Source organism: Osmia bicornis, chromosome 14 (assembly GCF_907164935.1).
Source record: "Osmia bicornis bicornis chromosome 14, iOsmBic2.1, whole genome shotgun sequence".
NCBI classification, from domain to species: Eukaryota; Metazoa; Arthropoda; class Insecta; order Hymenoptera; family Megachilidae; genus Osmia; species Osmia bicornis.
The window spans coordinates 8,302,778-8,322,786 of NC_060229.1; the positions used below are offsets into that span (position 1 = coordinate 8,302,778).

At 38.1% G+C, this 20,009-nt stretch overlaps 1 protein-coding gene across 1 annotated transcript in view; it reads left to right on the forward strand.

Annotated features, from left to right (window-relative positions):
* The first annotated feature begins 5,582 nt into the window (after window positions 1–5,582).
* LOC114881645 (cytochrome P450 6A1-like) overlaps window positions 5,583–20,009 on the forward strand; it is a 113,153-nt gene continuing 98,726 nt past the window's right edge. Inside the window, exon 1 of the mRNA XM_046288637.1 lies at window positions 5,583–5,819. The gene's annotated coding sequence lies outside the window, so the exon portion shown is untranslated. The remainder of the gene's footprint in view (window positions 5,820–20,009) is intronic.

The window sequence follows — 20,009 nt, forward strand, 5'->3', positions numbered from 1 at the left end:
GAATTGTTGCACATATTCAACTTTTACTGTACAGACGCGAGGTCCCTCCATTTATTAGTTCTAATAGTACCATATTAATTTTTTATGCAGAATGTTTCAAGGAGTTGACACAAGTAAAAAAAAAATGCAATTCTACTTATATAAAAAATGGATTTGCATTTTTTGAGTGCATCGTTGCATTCACGAAGAAAATGAAATCACAGAAAAATAGACATTATCATACCATTGAACTTTTACATAAACAGCTTTTTCCTATCTCTTACCAAATTCAAGATATAACCCGTCCCAATTGCATGACGTATCCTGTATACTTTTATTAATTAAAAAACATTTATTTAAAAAAGTTAATAACTTTTTCTAAAAATAATTCTCAGATTGCACGTTCCTTCGGTTCCTCAGAGTAGGCATATATTTTTCAGCAGCGAGGCGTGCTACGGTGTGCTATGTAAAATCCACGCGTTTGGTCAGTCAGAATTTATCGGAGCGTGACAATTCTATCATTTGGGTTGAAAGAAAGATAGCATGATCACCGTACATCTCATTCTAAACGCGCGGATTTTACATAGCACACCGTAGCACTCCTCGCTGCTGAAAAATATATGCCTGCTCCGAAGGAACGGGCAATCTGAGAATTATTTTTAGAAGAAGTTATTAACTTTTTTAAATAAATGTTTTTTAATTAATAAAAGTATACAGGATACGTCATGGTATGATAATGTATATTTTTCTGTGATTTCATTTTCTTCGTGAATGCAACGATGCACTCAAAAAATGCAAATCCACTTTTTATTTAAATGGATTGCATTTTTTTTTTACTTGTGTCAACTCCTTGAAATATTCTGTATAAAAAAGTACTATGGTACTATTAGAACTAATAAATGGAGGGACCTCGCGTCTATACAGTAAAAGTTGAATATGTGCACCAATTCATATATGTATTCAGCCGAGGTGTCGAATCTAGGATTATATGCGATGGCCAGCCAAGCGTGAACGTAGAAAGGGACAGACAGTGGAGGAGAGAGCGAGAGGTCCAATGATCAAAGGAAAGAGCCGAAACATATCGGTGTGACTAATACTAATTCAATTATAATACTTTTTTATTTTTGACTTTTTTTCAATGAAATTTTTACTAGCGCATTGGTGAAATTTTTCTGATTAAAATGATACCAAACACGATATAGTTTGAATGAGGCGAGGTTTGTTATGGGGCGCTGTGAAAAATCCAGGCGGACGGCAGTCAAATCTTAGAGAAAAGGGACAATCTCAACATGCAGAATGAGAGAAGGACAGCATGACTGTAGTGCGTCTCACTCAGTGTTCGGGCGATGTTGCCTTTTTCGCTTGCCTTCGCAGCACAGTTCGAGTGACGTAATCAAGTTGACGCTTGATTCTGGCTACGATTCCAGATCGGCAGCCTTTCTACTTAGACGCCACCTTATAACTACTAGCTGAACTAAATTTGTCACGTAACTTGCTCTGTAGTATCCAGATAATGGCGGAACTCGTCTTTGGGAATGCTTTTACGGGAATCGGTTATTCGTCCTTATATGAGAAGATCATGAGCTGAATAAGGGCTCATTCGAAAGAGGAAGGTTCAATGAAGGGGGCTCAACAAATCGTTTTAGTCACAAAACTGTTATAGTTACTTAAAATGTACTTGGATTCAGCGGGCGTATTTTCTCGATTTTTCCTCTACTTTGGACACTCATATTAATAGATATCAACACAATCTCTTTAAACCATCGGTTGAGCCCCCTGCATTGGACCTTCCTCTTTCGAATGAGCCCTCACCCAGCCCTATGTGTTCGCTTATAAGGACAAATAACCGATTCCCGTAAACCCATTAATAGGCCCATTTTTGCCGGTAATGTCACCTCGCTGCATTACCCTAGTCTACCCCCTTAAGCTTGGGTGCGAACCTGACACGTAGGAGAACCGCTGCGAACCGATAGTTGAGCGCCTCGGGTCTGACGCGGAACCTTTGCCGCTTTGCCGACAAAAGAGTCTAAGATTACTGAATTCTATATAAATCGTATCATAGACCCGTCTCGGACTACGATCAGAATCGAAGTGAAAATTCTTTGCGCGGCACGCTCGTATTTATACCGGAGAACTGCTGACGTAGCAGTTTTTTCTACCTGTGTTTTCGATACCGGAAGTGTTCGGACTTTGACCGGTGCGTACGTGACTCCGTGCGTATCGCTATCTCTGTCTACGCGCTATTGCCGTCTCTTTCTACTCTGCGCTTGTTCCTATCTCTTTCTATTCGCTATTGCTATCTCTCTCTATTTATTTCGCGCGCTGTGTCGATCTTTTATCGACGCGGTAGAATTGTCGACGCGGTAGAATTATCGACGTATATTCTGAAGTATATAAAATTTTTGTTAAACGTAAATATTAATAAATATAAGATTCTGTTTAGTTGTTAATTACAAATATAATTATTTAAATCAATGTAGTACAAAAAAAAAAAAAATAAAAATGAACTGTTACATGTTTTGTAATTATAAAAAAAACGAAAAATGAATAAATATTTTAATAAATATTAATTATTAAACTTCTTCTTATTTATTCCTCTTCCTGCTGGATGTTACAAATAGGTAAACAAATTTCCGACCGAGAGTTACTATTTTTACATTCGTTGCATGTACTTGTAATTTTGTAACTTGGATTGTTACTAAATATTTGCTCACATAAGGTATTTACATTGGAAAGAGCATCTATAATTATTATGTCAGAGGTTGCTCCATAAAATGTTCTACTTTTTTCAACAGTTCCGCCCTTTTTTTATAAATTTTTTTAGTCGGTCCTTCTTGTAGGTATTGTCTGATAAAAGAAAACATTTCTGTCGATTCTGTTTGTAATGCGTTATTAAAAGATTCAAACATAGTTGCACTTGCAAGTATATGGACTAAACTGTCAAATCCATAAGTGTTTTGAACAATGTATGTTAATTTTTTTTCTGATACCGCTGTTACGTTCCGAACAGAAATTTTTACAATTCACCATGTTATCCCCCCTTCCCCCCTCCACTAATTATCCTCGGTATTAATTGATGCAATTGTTAATGCTGGATGCTGTCAACTATCCCTTCCACCCTCTCGAAAATTGTCCCCATCATTTTGGAATTTCATTGTTAATGCAGTCATCGTCGATTGTCAAGGTGAAAGCCATGTTGTCCCCCCCCCCCTCCCGCCCTCTTTTTGATGGGTCTACCCCCATCATCTTGATCCGTCGTACCCTTGACCTTGGTTAGAGGTACAAACGGAAACCATGAACATCGATGGATTGTTTTACATTTTGGACCTCCCCTGATTGAACGCAAAAACGATCTTTGATATATCGAGATAGTCTATCTTTTCCAGACATAATTCCGATTGTTAGCGTAACAAATTCCTTTCTCGAAATCAGCGTGGTCCCACGACTCAAAATCACGTGTCGTCGTTGGTTCTGAGTACCGCCGGATGTAAACCCGAAACATCATTCGTGTGGTCCGATAATCCTGACCACTCTAGAACGTTCCTTATCGGTTCCGCGAAGATGATCGAAATTCCTTATACATACGTTATAATAATCCGAACTTTCTATTAATTCATTAAATACTGTAATATTGTATTTCTTCCACGCCAGTCAGTTCAGGATGCGAATTCAAACTTTTATTTATCATTCGTTTAAATTCAGTAATTTGTGTTAATTTTGGAAAGCATATTTTTCTTCCTATAACGTTAAGATCGAAACAAATTTTGTAAAATATATTATACTAGCTGTGTTACCCGGCTCTGCCCGGGAATTTTAATGAACTATTATTATCCCTACTTCCTTATTCCTATCCCTACTTCTCTGTCCCTATCCCTACTAATATATAAAAGTGAAAGTGTCTGATCGCGTGTTCCTCTTCACGTTTATATGGCTAAACTCATTTTAATATAAATAAATTCTCACTCGTGTTTCAAAAATACATTTGTCAATATAAAACACAATATATTATGTTACTAATATATGTAATATAAGCATATGCAATAGCAACCCGTGTGGCACCCACTTCCCTATATTTTGAAAATAAAATACAATATTTTTGAAAAAAAAAAATATGTTTCAGATCAAAATTTTATAAGGTTTAAAAGGTTCTATTGAATGGTCATATCCGTTTGACCTTGAGTGGGGAGAGTCAAGTTTACGTCAAGATCAATCAAATTTTTTTAAATAACTTCATAAACAGATGGCAAAGAAAAGGGAGATGAAGGTGAACGATCAAGAAATCGATTTCATATGTACATAAATACAGATATTATGTATCGCGCGTGACAAAAAACAACGCATCGATAATAGTACCTCATGGGTGATGTGGAAATCTATTATTACGGTTGTCGCCCTAATGCGCCACGCGCAATTTATATGATACGCGCTTGAGGTTACGCAAGCATTATGGTCGCCGCGGGGGCCAAGACACGCGCGACACGCGGGGGCAAAGGAGGCGTAACATCTGAAAATCGGCCGAGAAGAGCAGTTAATTCCGAAGCCTGATCTATAACATATTTGAAGCTCACAGAAATCTGTTTTTTTATTTTTTGGAAAACAAAAGGTAGCCTATGTCCTTCCTAAGGATGCAATCTATCTCCTTGCCAAGTTTTATCGAAATCTGTTCAGCGGTTTAGGCGTGAAAATGTAACAAACAGACAGACAGACAGACAGACAGAGTTACTTTCGCATTTATAATATTAGTATGGATTTTAATGAATATCGAAATCTTTATTATAACAGGAAGAGTAAAGGAATAAACTCGAATTAGAAAGAGAAAGATTAAAACAGAGAGAGAGAAGCGCACATATCGCTACTGCAGCACCGATTAGCGAATCCCGGCTCCTCACGCATTGACACCGCCGCCTAAAGGTCGATTTATATTATCCGTTCAGACACGGGCCGTTTCCGATCAGTTAGGTTCCGACAAATATTGTTCTGTGTTATTGAATACGAGTGTTTATATATACCGTGATGGATCGGTTCAGACGCGTTCCGTTTCAGACATAAGACGACCGACATTCTCGAAAAGAATAATTTGACTGAAGCGATACGTGACTGAAACAATCGAAATGACGCTGTCGTATGATATGCATTTGGTTCAGACAAAATCTGACGATAGAACAGACGTGGTGTGAGCAATATATTATAATAATGCAGAACGAAAAGTTAATAGAGTTAGTGAGGCATACTTTTTTGTATAATCAAAAAGATAAAAATAATAGTGACAACTATAAAGAAGATGTCCATTAATTGTCTGAATAACGTCCATTATTCTCCACTAATCTTTCTTATTTTTAACATTTTACGGGTGCCAAAACATCGCTTTCTTTTCTTATTTTCTTCCTCTTCATCTAATAGTAAGGCTATGCAGCACAAATCTTTTAAAGATAAATGCGAAAACATTTTCGAACGATGGCGATTAACATTCGCTGCTTGTCGTTGTCGGGCGTGAACTGATGATATAAATACTACATCGTTTTTGTCGGAACCTAACTGATCAGAAACGGCCCGTGTCTGAACGGATAATATAAATCGACCTTAATTCGTTAGGCGCACAACAACGCAATGTAAACAATTTCGGACGAGGCCCGCTCTGTTCTCCGAGAGGTGTGCGACACTCTTCGACGTACAATCGCGAGCTGCGTGTTGGCGGGTCCGTGGAGTGGTTCAGAGACGAGTTTTGTTCTAACTTGTTCAACGTGTGCGTTTCTCTCCCCTTCTTCAGGAACCAGACAATTTCCAGGAAAATAGCAGCCATAAAATTGGGACTCTTATACGGAATTTTTCCACATAATTCGGTGAGTCGTTTACTTTACACTTCCGGCTATTTTATGAATATTTTACCAAGGAACTTCCAGTAGTCAGTTTTGATTTCGAGAGTCTTCTCCAACTGGAAATTTCTAATTTTAAATTTGCATTTAATCACATGTATGTATGTATTTCCAACCAATAATTGTGTGTCTCAATCTATATTGTTCATGACTTAAATTTGTATTCTCATGTATCCAAACTCATTATTATATTTCACGTTCAATATACATTTTATTATATTTTAATATTTTATATCTATTATCATATTTCAATATTTTATATATTTTATTATATTTCAATATTATGTATTTCATCATATCTTAATATTTTTATTTTATAATATACTATTTTTGGTTCATCTTAATCAATTTTAATTTTCTTTAATATAACCTTTTGTTAGCCTCCTTTATAAATCCTATTATATTAGCGATCTGATGAAAGGGCCCGTATGGGACTAGCGTATCTCCGAACTCACAAACATTTAGACCCAATAGCAATAGAAATTGTTAGGGTAAATTTTCTGGCTTTGCAACGTCACACGCGGGTTATGTTGCCGTTAATCACATTACTCGATTACCACACTACCACATTACATACTTTTACGCTCATACAACAGCTGACACACACGGTAGCGTCCCAAGCACACGCGCGCGCGCAGCACGTAACAGAGTCATCCCATTGTATTATAAGATTAATCCCCACACGAGGGATTATATTTTAAAATTTCAGTCGTTGACCCATAATCAATTTTCACCCCCAAGATTTGAAAATTGTGTTAAATATATATAGTATATAAAATAATTTGTAACAAAAAATACAACCGACTTCATAATGCGCTAAAAAGTGTAAAACAATTTCTATTTCATTAATACCAATTCTCTACAGCTGTTAATAAAACCTATCTAATCGATAAATAGTATACTAAATATACTTTAACCTTTTCGGAGGCGGCGCAAAATTAAAAACTTTTCTTCTACTACACTCTGTTCAGCGAGACGAGTCACCAAGTATAAACACGTGCACGTGAACAGGGCAGGGCCGTCTTACGGGTTCCTGATCCCCAAATAGCATCGTAAATTTCTTTGGTTCTGCCTGACCCTGCATGCAAAGGCACTCGGCAAGGAGCCACCATAACTTGGCCCTGAGTTGTAGCATGTGGCAGCCAATGACCGCAGTAGTAGAGCCGATCACGTGAAAACCGATGGAGTTGTTTGTTTTGACTTGGTGACTCGTCTCGTTGAACGGAGTATAGAAAGATCCCAGTCCAGGTATCGGCAACCTATGACTCGCGGGTCACCAAGTGATAATTTGATACCCATTTGATAATTTCAAGTAAACAATATTCAACGGGAATCAACACACCCACTGCGGATTAACTACATGTACATCAGAAGTGTTGCCAATTTCCGATACAATCGTTACAATTACAAATGTGTTCAACCGTATCTATAACATTCCGTATTTTTTCTTGCGTCTTATTAATTACCAAGTTCTTCATACCACAGTCAAATTGTTATTGACAGCATCGTTTATTCGGGTAATTTTAATTTTGCGCCGCCTCCGAAAAGGTTGAAATGTATTTAGTATACTATTTATCGATTAGATAGGTTTTGTTAATAGCTGTGGAGCATTGGAATAAATGAAATAGAATTTATTTTACACTTTTTAGTGCATTTTGAAGTCGGTTGTATTTTTTGTTAAAAATTATTTTATTTCACACTTTTTAGTGGAATGTTACGTTGCGACGTGCGCGTGCGCGATATGAGGCGAGACACAACGTAAAAAGAAAGGAAAAAGAGGAATATGATATGATTTAGAGATTGGTTAATCTAGATGGTAGGTGATTCGATTATTTCTTTCCCTTATTTGTGGGCGATGAGAAAGGTATTGCTGCCATCAGTAATGCCAGAATCCTGGGACGTGGGACAAATTTTTACCCTCTCCACGACGCCCCAGTGTCTCCTCTACTTCAGTTGTTTTATCTAACACAAGCGTATTGTCCCACGTATCCGTGTGAGCTCTCCGTTCGGCTGCTCTCGTCATTTCTACGTTATCGGCTCGATGCTCAAGCCGCCTAAGCATGTGGCAGCAGCATCGACGAGTCGATAAAATAATATAATCTCGTCCATGACACTACGGTAGAAGTGAGAAACCAGGAGATTCAGTTCGAATCCCGATTGTACGGTTTCAGTTCTGATTCTTAATACATTAACACTTTTTTAATACTGTTGAGTTATGGAAGGAAAATCCCGATAGCTCGAGCAAGGATCAGGCAGAGAACAAAAATACAACCGTCCAGTGTACAGAAAAACGAACGAATGAACTTTTATTTATTTGAACGGAAGAGACACACACGATCGTCCCTTTTTCCTTTTCTTTTGTTTGACAACGACATGCAACCGGAAATGCGCAACGCTCTACGATAAGTCAGGTTTCTTTACAAAAGCGCCACCCATCATGCGCGAGTTGCACCGAGTACTAAAACAATTTTCTTCAACAAATACATAACATACGAGGAAAATTGGTTAGGTTAAAATGTAAGGATATAAAGAAATTTCAATCTTTTATGGTTTGGTAGTTTTATTTTTTATTTGTTACAACTATTATAATTTTATTCTCTGAATACTCATTAAAATGCAAGAATGAATAGATACAATTTGATTCTTCAGTTAATTTGTTATATATCAGGTTTCTTGCAACTGTTGCAACTGGTCCACGCTTATACGATGTTGCATATTTTACCATCCAATAATATAAGAAAGAAACAAAACTATAATATAGTGATTACCATAACACAATAGAAAATGTTAAGCTTGCTATAAACCTTATGTTTTTTGTGTATTTATGCTGCACTTTCGCTTCGTTGTTTTATAATAGCTAATGACTGTGTTACGACCCGGCGGAAAATTTGAAATTTATCCGCCTTGCGTCCCTTATCAAGCCCTTTTGGGTTACGAGAGTATCTCATGTAAGGGTCGTGAGTTGGGTGTTTCACTTTTCCGCCAATCTTTTCATTCCGCCTCGACCTTGTACATTCTTGTCAAGCCTTTCGAGGTTACGAGAACTTCTCATGCAGGGGTGTACAAGGAAGAGTTTGAGTTTAATTCTTTTCTATTTTTGACTTCTTCTATCGCTTTCTCTTCTTTACCTGCTCTACCCTGGAATCGTGTATCTTGTCAAGCCCTTCGGGGTTACGAGAATTTCTCATGCGAGGTACACGAGGAAAGGTCGTTTCTATTTCCTTCTTTACAACAGTTTACGTGACCCTCCTTGAAACTATCGTCGCCAACCATAGTAATACAATACAGTATAATACAACGCACAAAAACTCGGGTTTAGCTCGAGAGAGAGAGAGAGCCGTAAGCATAACACCAGCGCTACGCAGTTAGCCAGTGCTTCGCATTTCGGGAATTTCCCTTGCTAACTGCGTAGAAACGGGAAAACCATAATAATTTCTTTCTTAAGAAAACTCTTTCTCTCTCTATTGCACAAAGCGTCAGCCGGTCCAACCAGGATCATTATTACCTGATCGGAATGATAGTGTGAAAGAGTTAATGGATGAATATATATTGAAACGATGAAACTAAGGAATGAGAACCCTTATAAAATCAAACGTCGCGAACGTTCGACCGCCGTTCGGAAATCAAGGGTTGTTCAAAGCAATAAACACTATTGTATTAGAAATTCTAAGAATTGCCTAGCGACAGCGGCAAATTTTGAACAAAGAAACGTTCTCGAAGGAATGTTTAAATTCATAGAAATCGAAATGCCGGAATCCACCGAAATAATCATACGAATAGATTGTTTAATGTGTTTTTTAGTACGAATCCGCGGTGTAATTACCGAACCGTTGTGATATGACGCGGATTACTACACCACGACGTGTCGCACTTCCTTATTATCTTTTACAATGATAAGGATATTAACTTCAAGAGGATATACTATTAATGCGTTTACTGAGTTGTGTATTGTACAATTGTTCATGTGTGTGAATGTTTGACTGTAACTGAAACAGAGCTTATGTAGCTAGGTCGGAGTGTAACTATTAGAAGTTAGCGAGAGCTGACCGATTGCTGTGAAGTTCAAAGAAAGGGGATGAAAAATCTTCGTCTAGCTCGCGCGTCTTAGCCAATCACCGGGCACGCGACACTGCCGAAAACGCACTACGATTCGTCGAACCGTTCCCTCCAAGAACGATGATCGCGCGATGGGCCCTTCGACCGTCGATCTCGCGTAAAATTGCTCACTCTTGATCGATCAATCGTAAGTACGTGATCGGGAGCCCGTGTGTCCGAGAGACAGAGTTGTTTGGAATTCGTGATAGTTTTCCTCTGCGGTAAAGACCTCCGCGTAGCGAGGCAGAGTGCCGTGGTAATTGAAATCATCCGTTTCTTAACAAGGCACTCATAGACGCGCACGTAAAACCTTCCCTTTACCTAAATTTTCTATCTTTTCTTTCTGATTTTAAATCGTTTGCTCGCGTAAATTTCCGTATTAACTTCACTCCGCGTAAATATATATATACTTTTCAATTCGTTATTCGTTTTGTCTCTCGTCGACGTACTCGTCCGAATAATCCGTTTTCCGCCGCGACAAGTGTAGTGATTGAAAATCTTACCGTTCTTTGGTGTTCCAAGAATTACAAGCGAACAAATTATCTTGTATTTATTATACAGCGTATCGGTAAGTCGATCTTATTACATTTTTGAACACGACGTTTATCTATTGGCAAAACGGGCGATCTGGTCCAGCCTTTCTGGGTTACGAGAGTATCTCAGGTCAGATCGTTCCATCAAACGAGGTATCGATTAAAAATCTATTTATTTTTCGATCATTCCGATTTTGTTTTCCTATTATCTTATTATCAAAGGGGCACCTTAGTCCAGCCCTTTCGAGGGTTACGAGAGTATCTCAGGCTGGGGTGCACCCTCACGGGCAAAAACCGCCAATTTCACGTAAAATCAAAAGAGAAGCGAAGTAGTAATAATCATCTCCCGCGACCGGTATATTACTCGGAGAGTTTCAATTGTGATATCAGAGCGTTGGCATAATAGTATATTTTGTTAATTAATATTAAGCATCTTTACCTTTGTTACAATTTTTGCATGAACTGGTATTTTCAATATTAACGAATTTTCCAAATTTATTCAGATCTCAATTTTGGCATTTCTTGTATTTTGTTATTCACTTGACTTTTCTTTCAAAATTAAACCAGTTTCATTTACTTAAACAGTTTCAAAATTTATTTCAAACACACCTAACACTTTTCAGTTAAAACACGCCTACCAACGTATACAGATTCAAGGAGGGACCCGTACGGGACCTAAAGCGTTGAACGAACCCAACGAAGGACTAATAATCTAAATTCTAATCTAACATCTTATTAACTTTGTCTTTCGTCTTTTAATTGTCGAGAGCGCTAACCCGCTCAAGACTGGTGGTAGCGATTACCAACCATCGCGTCAGAATAGGGGAGAAAAAATAGGGAATTGTATTTCAACTATCTAATTGAAATTCATTCTTTAATAACCATACGATTTCTTTCTTTTCCTTTTGCGCGAGCGACGGCGCAACGTAACAACTGATTTTTCTTTTGAATGAAACTTCTACTAGCATATTGGTGAAATTTTTCGATTAAAACAAGATCAAACACGACATAATTTGAATTATAGTTACTTTATATATTTGCATTAGGTTTTAAATAAATGAATAAATATAATGCAAATTATATGGTGTTTGGTCTTATTTTAATCAAAAGAACATTACAATTACATTCGTAAAAGTTTCATTTAGCAAAAATGAAAAATAAAAAAGTTATTGTTGAATTAATATTGTCTCACTCAAATGTTTTTTCTCGGGCCCTTTAATTCTTGGACCTCTTTCCCTTTTGCTATTTGTCTTTTTCTACGTTCGCCAGCATTCAAGAATTCGTCGTTCTCCCAGCGTCATACACTTTCAGCAGAATCGGAAAAATCCAGCATAATAACACATTCTATGCTGAAAGAATATACTAACTTACTTGTCTAAAAAAATTTTAATAAATCTGGCAACAGATTTATTTTCGGACTATTTTTCTTAAGCAATCAGAATTTCAACATTCTCTTGTATAGATCGTGCGTAGCAGTTTGTAGCAAACTCAACAAATTTTCGATATTATGTAGAATACACAAAAATATTAAAAATCCAGGATATTTTGTGCCGTTTTTTATATGCTAAAGGCAATTGAAATGAAATAAATGACTAACAATGAATAGTATAATAAAGATGATCGCTGTTCATCTATTTCCTTTCTACGATGTATGTATTTCTTCCACAAGAGACGGTTTTCTAAAGGTGGGTACAGACATGCAACATAATACAGTAACGTATCTCCGTCGCGCAACACACTGTGCAACATTTGTCGTTGCGCGACGATGTTACGGACAATTGATGGGACGTTGCGATGTTACGATGTTACGCTGATACGCTGTTACGGTGTGGCGTCCACACTTGATACACGACGGAGTTACGTTACTGTGTTCTGTTGCATGTCTGTACCCACCTTAACAATTTACAGTACAGTAAAACGTGAATATGTGCAAGACGTCCGGTCAAACTTTGACACCTCGCTTGGATATATGCAATGTTTGGGTCCCAATCTATCTTGCATATATCCAGATTTTACTGTACTGTAAATTGTTAAGAAACCGTCTCTTGTGGAAGAAATGCATCGTAGAAAGGAAATAGATGAACAGCGATCACCTTTATTATACTATTCATTGTTGGTCATTTATTTCATTTCAATCGCCCTTAACATATAAAAAAAATATCTTGGATTTTTAATATTTTTCGATCGGTTGTGTATTCTACATAATATCGAAAATATGTTGAGTTTGCTACAAACTGCTACACACATCTGTACAGGAGAATGGTAAAATTCTGATTACGTAAGAAAAACAGTCCGAAAATAAATCTGTTGCAGATTTATTAAAATTTTTTTAGACAGATAAGTTAATATATTCTTTCAGCATAGAATGTGTTATTATGCTGGATTTTCCCGATTCTCCTGATCGTGCGATCGACGAACGATCGGTTTTAGTCAGTCCGTCGCCGGCTGTTGTCGAACACACAATAAAAACGTCACTTTTTAGACTTCCGTTTACAACTTCAGAAGCGGGATTCTATTCAGTTTAAGATTGTTGTGTGAATTGTTGCGTGAATGAGACGTTTGACACCTTCCGTTAAATGAATATAAGTTTCTGTGGGTTCAGTGAAGAAAAAAAAAAATCTGCCGTGTGTAGACATTTAAGTAGACCCTTAAGTAGACAATTAAGAATAGTAACCATGGCGAATCCGAACGAATTCAAAGTTGTGCAGCTGAAGGATGCGTTACAGAAGATGGGATTGTCTACAACAGGAACGAAGACCGAATTCTTAAGCAGGCTTCAGGAGACAGATCCCGAAGGTGCGTGGATGCAGAATCTGAGCGTGTTGCTTTCCGAAGACGCGACACAGTAAAATACGCCACAAGAGGCTGCGCCGCCCACAGTCGGGAACCGTGAAGGTGACGGACTGGCTTACGATTACCAATTTCTGTTAAGGGAATGAGAATTGATGAAAAAAGAACTCAGAATAATGCAAAGGGAAAACGAGCTATGTACTACGAAACCCATCCCGATCGAGCAACAGTACGACTGTCTCAAGAATTGGAATAAAAGCAGTAAGTGATCTACTCAGTGATTTTGACGGCGTTAACGAGTTGTTCAGTAACTGGGAAAAGCAAGTAAAGTTGTTATGTGCGACGTACAGTTTGGACGACAATGCCGCAAAAATTTTGATCGGCACGCGTCTCAAAGACACGCTCAAGTGGTTCCATTCTCGCCTGGAACATATTGAAATGAACACAACCGGACTGCTGCGGGAAATGAAGAAAATGTTCGATAGACGGGAAAATAAATTGACCTTACGCAGAAGATTTGAATATGGAAGTCGAGTGAGCCTTTTAGCATGTATTACCATGATAAAATTGTTTTGGGCAATTATATACCAGTTGTTTGAGATTTGCTCACTTTATTAATTATATTTTCTCCAACATTATTATTTTTGTTTAAATTTACATTATATTACAACTAATTATTTTATTCTATTAACTGTACAATATTTGCTTGTATCTATATTATTAATCGTTTATAAAATAAATCATAGCCGACGGGCGAGCGAGGTTCGCGGTTCCCCGCCACTCGTCCTTCCCCTCACAGGTTCTCCCGGGTGGATCGAGTAGCTCGGCACCTGTAGGGGGGCGAGGCGAGACGGCGAGAGATAAATATATCGATGCCGGGAATCCTCGCTCTCTCTTAGTCGGCATTGTGACAAAGTAAACACGGGCTTATTACAAAACACTTCTTCATCGAATTCCGTTGCGGATTAAAACCGTCTACGATCTTTGTGCATCGTTTAAGGGGATTCCCCGAAAACGGATTAAATACCGAACCGCGATCGCGTCGAACTTTTTTTCACGCTCTAACGAGCAGCGTTATTCGGAAGCTCGTCTCAATTCCTCGAACGTTTCGACGGAAAATTCGGAGCTTCAAAACACCAGTGAACGAAGACGAAATCATTGAATATCTCGTGGATAGGATACCAGATAGGTAGTTACGAAATCAGGCAAGAATTCAAAATTTTCAGCCGGCATCGGATTGCTGACAGCGTTCGAGAACATCACATTGAGAGATGGCAAGCAGCGATTGCACCGAGAGATAGTTTCCGGAAGCAAGACGGAAGTACGAGAAAACAAACAGCAACCCCCTCAAACTCGAAGCGGTCCTGTCAAAGAGTAAAATACTCATAATAAGGTGTTATAACTGTAGTGGATATGGACATATGTCTAGAGACTCTAAGGGACTGCGACGAGAGAAAGGATCCTGTTTCCGGTGTGGTAAGATGGACTGTAATCATACTCAATGTAAGATTAGATCAGATTCAAAAGAGATAGGTTGCGTAGATGGTACGTTGCAACAAAATGATGAATTTATGAAAACTGTTATTGTTGAGATAGGTGACTCTGAAGTACAGACAAAATTGCAGTTAAACACGCGTATCGACACCGGTGCGGTAGTCCAATTAGTTTTATAAAGAAAACCTTTGTTCCGCAGTGTTTGATCAATTGCATGAATGCTTCCGGTAAATCATTTTGTGGCCTTAATGGCAGCAAATCAATTACGTTAGGAACAATAATCGTAAATATTCGCCTCGATGGGATTTTGCAAGAGGGAATACTTTTATACAGGGTGTTCCGTAACTTGTGTAACTCTCGGAAACGGGGGGTTGCTCGGGTGATTCTGAACAACATTTTCCTTTACCAAAATGTCGTTTGAAGCTTCGTTTTTGAGTTATTAAAGAAAAACACTGGCCAATCAGAGCGCGCGCTGAGCCACGGGAGCGTTGGATTTTAACGGCGCTCGGTCGTGGTCGTGAACAAATGCATTGGCACAGCGTAGGTATCAAGGGAAGAGTGCGACAAATGTTACATCGTCTTAAATCAATAACAATGTGAAATCATTCATTATTCATGAACAACAAAGACGATATAACATTTATCGCACTCTTCCCTTGATACCTACGCTGTGCCAATGCATTCGTTCACGACCACGACCGAGCGCCGTTGAAAGCCAACGCTCCCGCGGCTCAGCGCGCGCCCGGCGCGCGCTCTGATTGGCCAGTGTTTTTCTTTAATAACTCAAAAACGAAGCTTCAAACAACATTTTGGTAAAGGAAAATGTTGTTCAGAATCACCAGAGCAACCCCCCGTTTCCGAAAGTTATACAAGTTATGGAACACCCTGTATGTAGTGCCCGATAATACTATGTCAGCACTAGTAGTATTGGGTAGAGACTCGATGAAAAAGTTTGACATGAAATTGACAGTGTTAACAGATACCGCGGATGAGGCAATTTCGGAAATCCTAAATATTTATAGTAATGAAACTAGCAGCGGCATTACAGACCCTTTGATGATTAATACGGATATACCTCAGACTGATCAGCTACGTTTCAAGAATCTTTTTACCTCAGAGTGTTTGCAACCTGAACGTCCGGAATTGCCCAAAATTAGAATAGAACTGAAAGTAGTCGTAAAGGATTTGAAACCATTTAGTTTTTCACCGCGTAGACTTTCGTATTCCGAACAAACTAGCTTACGAGAAATCCTGGATAATTTGCTGGCAAAAGGAATAATTCGTGCAAGTGAATCAGAATACACTTCGCCTATTGTATTAGTTAAGAAAAAGAATGGCGAATATAGGATGTGTGTAGACTACCGACTGCTTAACAAACAGATTGCGAGGGATAATTATCCTATTCCTCTGATTGAGGATCAGTTGAACGTGCTCAGGAGAAAAGTTTATTTCAGTTTATTCGATTTGAAAGACGGGTTTTATTATATATCAGTTGCAGAAGAATCTATTAAATATACGTTGTTCATTACACATTTTGGACAGTTCGAGTTTGTGAAAATGCCGTTTGGCCTGAAACCAGCGCCGACGAAGTTCCAGCGATATATTGGCGAAGTATTTGATGAATTGATTCGATCAGGTGATGTAATCGTGTATGTATATCGATGATATACTTATTGCGACGGCAACTTTGGATCACCACTTGAACACATTGAAACTCGTAATCAGATTAATGGTTGAAAATAAACTTGAGTTACGAATTGACAAGTGTAGGGTTCTGCTCACAAGGATTCAGTATTTCGGATATACGGTTACAACAAAGGGAATTAGTCCTACAGATAGCGGTATTGAGGCAGTATTGAAATTTCCGGTGCCCAAAACCACGCGTAGCGTACAAAGTTTCATTGGCCTTTGCTCTTATTTCCGCAAATTCATTGAAGGGTTTTCGACAATAGCTAAACCACTTTACGATTTATTGAAAAAAAATGTCGAGTTTAGATTTACGGAAGTTGAGTTGGATGCATTTGAGAAATTAAAGGCAAAATTGATTACGGCGCCTATATTGTCAATTTACGATCCTCGTAATCTAACTGAGCTGCATTGCGATGCAAGCTTACTGGGTTTCGGTGTAGTATTGATGCAGAAAAAGATTGATCTGAAATTACATCCTATATTCTACTTTTTGAAACGTACAACGGAAATTGAGAGCAAGTGTCATAGTTTTGAGCTTGAAACATTGGCAATTGTTTATGCACTTAAGCGATTCAGAGTATATTTGCAAGGAATTCCATTTAAAATAATTACAGACTGCAATTCACTCAAGTTAACGTTACAAAAAAAAGACATGAATCCACGAATCGCGAGGTGGGCACTGGAATTGGCCAATTATGATTACAGCGTGGAGCATAGGTCAGCTGATCGAATGAAACATGTCGACGCTCTTAGTTGATCAATACCTATTTTAACTGTGGAAGATAATCCTTTTGAGTACAAGCTGTCTGTTTGACAATCACAAGATATAAAGATACAAGAGTTAGTTGATAAATTAAGTAAACGTGAGGATACATTATTCGAAATGAGAAATGGTCTTATATATAGGAAGAAGAATGCAGAGTTACTTTTTTATGTGCCGGAAAATATGGAACAAAGCATTATTTTCAAATATCATGACCAAATGGGTCATCTAGGCATCTAGGTGTAGAAAGAACGGTTAGCACAATTTTAAAGAGTTATTGGTTTCCGAATATAAAACAAAAAGTATACGAGCACATAAAAAATTGTTTGAAATGCGTAGTTTATTCGCCGCCAGCTGGAAAAAAGGAAGGTGAATTGCATACCATCCCTAAAGGGGATATTCCATTTGTCACGCAGCATATAAACCATTTTGGCCTGGTTGATAAGCAATTTTTAATAAAAAGATATGTATTTCTGGTTGTAGACGCATTCAGCAAAGTGAAATTGTTCGCGACTAAGACGACCGCTACTCGTGAGGCTCTGAACTGTTTAAAGGACTATTTTAATAATTATAGTAGACCGCGGTGTATTGTATCCGATCGTGGCACGTGCTTTACGTCGCAAGAGTTCAGTGACTTTTTAAATGATTATAATGTTAAACATGTATTGATAGCCACCGGTTCGCCACAGGCTAACGGTCAGGTGGAAAGAGTGAATCGTGTGTTAACCCCTATGCTAAGTAAGTTAACCGATAACGATAACAGACGATATTGGTACAAAGTGTCAGACGTCGAATTTTGTATTAACAATACGGTATGTAAAAGTACAAATGAAACGCCCCGCAGACTATTGTTTGGTGTGGTCCAGCGAGGCCAGATCAGCGAAGAAATCAAGGAGTACATTAATAGTACTGTTAATAACAACAATAGGAATTTGAATGAAATTCGAGGTAAAGCGGCCGACAAAATTGTTGCATCTCAGGATGTTCTGAATAACTGGAATATCGAAAGGGTAGGATATGAGGTGGAATTGGCGTCACCGGTAATAAATAAATTAAACACAAGAATTGAAATGAAAAAGCAAATGAAAAATGAATTTATTGTATCGAAAAACAAATGACTCTACTCTACGGGTACCGGCTGTAAAAAACCCCAGTCGAAAGTGGGGAAAAAGCCTGGTCCCAACAAAAGAAAATTAGATTAAATGAATACCTGAAATTGAAAAAAAGCAATAAATATTTAAACGTAGAAACTTACGCAAACTAGAGATACAAATAAAACGCAATTGAATAATCATTCAAAACGTAAAATAACGCACGCAATGAGAGCTCTCTTACCCTAAATCGCAGCAGGGCGCCGTGGTCCATGCAACAATACTTCCTGATCACAGGAAGGGTCCCGCAAGGCAGAGTCAGAGGGGACCGTAAACACGCGTCACTACCTGCACGGCTAGCCAGGTGGGCAGATTCAGCCGATCGCCGAACTGAGCCGTACCAATCACTGCACACAGTTGGCCGTCTAAACTCTCCCACGAGATCGCTGGGCCGTACAGAACACAAACGACAGTATGCAGTAGAGGTGGAGAAATATCGGTAATGTTGACTATCGATATTATCGATAATAAATTCCCGGGCTATCGATATTATCGATAATAAATTCCCGGGCTATCGATATTATCGATAATTTTCCGATATTTTTTGAAAAAGAAGTAAGAATGTAAGGAAAATTTAGTAAAATACATATGCAACAAACAAAATACAACATTGTAATGTTGTTTAATATCTGTATGTCATTTTATTTTATATTTTTATATATGCCTATGTACCCTGAGTTGCATTGAACTTGTCGCAGTGAAGTTGGCTACAAATTCACTAACACATTCATGCCGCGTCGGTGAGTCGATTGAATAGAACCTTTTGTAATTCCTGTAAGATATCTCTTCATACTTAATTAAATGTATGAAAAAAAATGGAAACAGACTGCTAAAATGAAATAAATAATAATTAGGAATAACTTGTAATGTACAATTAATAACAAAAAGTAAAATTAGTTACTTACTTAAGTAGAAATGTAATAGAACAAAATATACAACAAAAAATTAATTATTAATCATGAATAAATCACACTTATATATTTCAAAGTTCGTCCGCTGTAGAATAACTGTAACCAAAATTCAATACACCATAACTTGAAAATCCACGTGGCTTTAAAATTAATGATTCTATATAGAACACGACAAAATATGTTAAATTAAAAATAAAATTGAAATTTAATGGTACATTTTGTACAATTTTTGATATACTTACAAGAAATTGTTTTAAAATGAATATTTTATACGTCTTAAAATTCATCAGCAATCCACAAATTTTTGATTTCCAGCTATCAAAAATATCGATAGTTTTAGAAGACTATCGATACTCATTTCGATAGTGTCAACTATCGATAATATCGATAATGCTCCATCTCTAGTACGCAGTGCTTCACACAACAGGACGCACGCACGATTGCAAATCGCCACACATTCAGAGTTCAATCAATAGGAAAACTGTGGCCTAATCAGTAGTACAAAAAAACCAAGACTTTTCCAATCCGCACAACGTACCGATCACGGTCTTAACGCGGGGGCCCAGTCCCGGGCCATACACCGCCGCCACCGACCCGCCGCTCACGCCTGCGCATTGCCGCGTGACAACGTCCCCGCATGCACCCTCGCGCAGCGCCAAATTCAAACCAGCCGCTCGAGCTAAACATGCAAAATGCCACACATGCTCGACATGTTAAACATGCAAAATGCT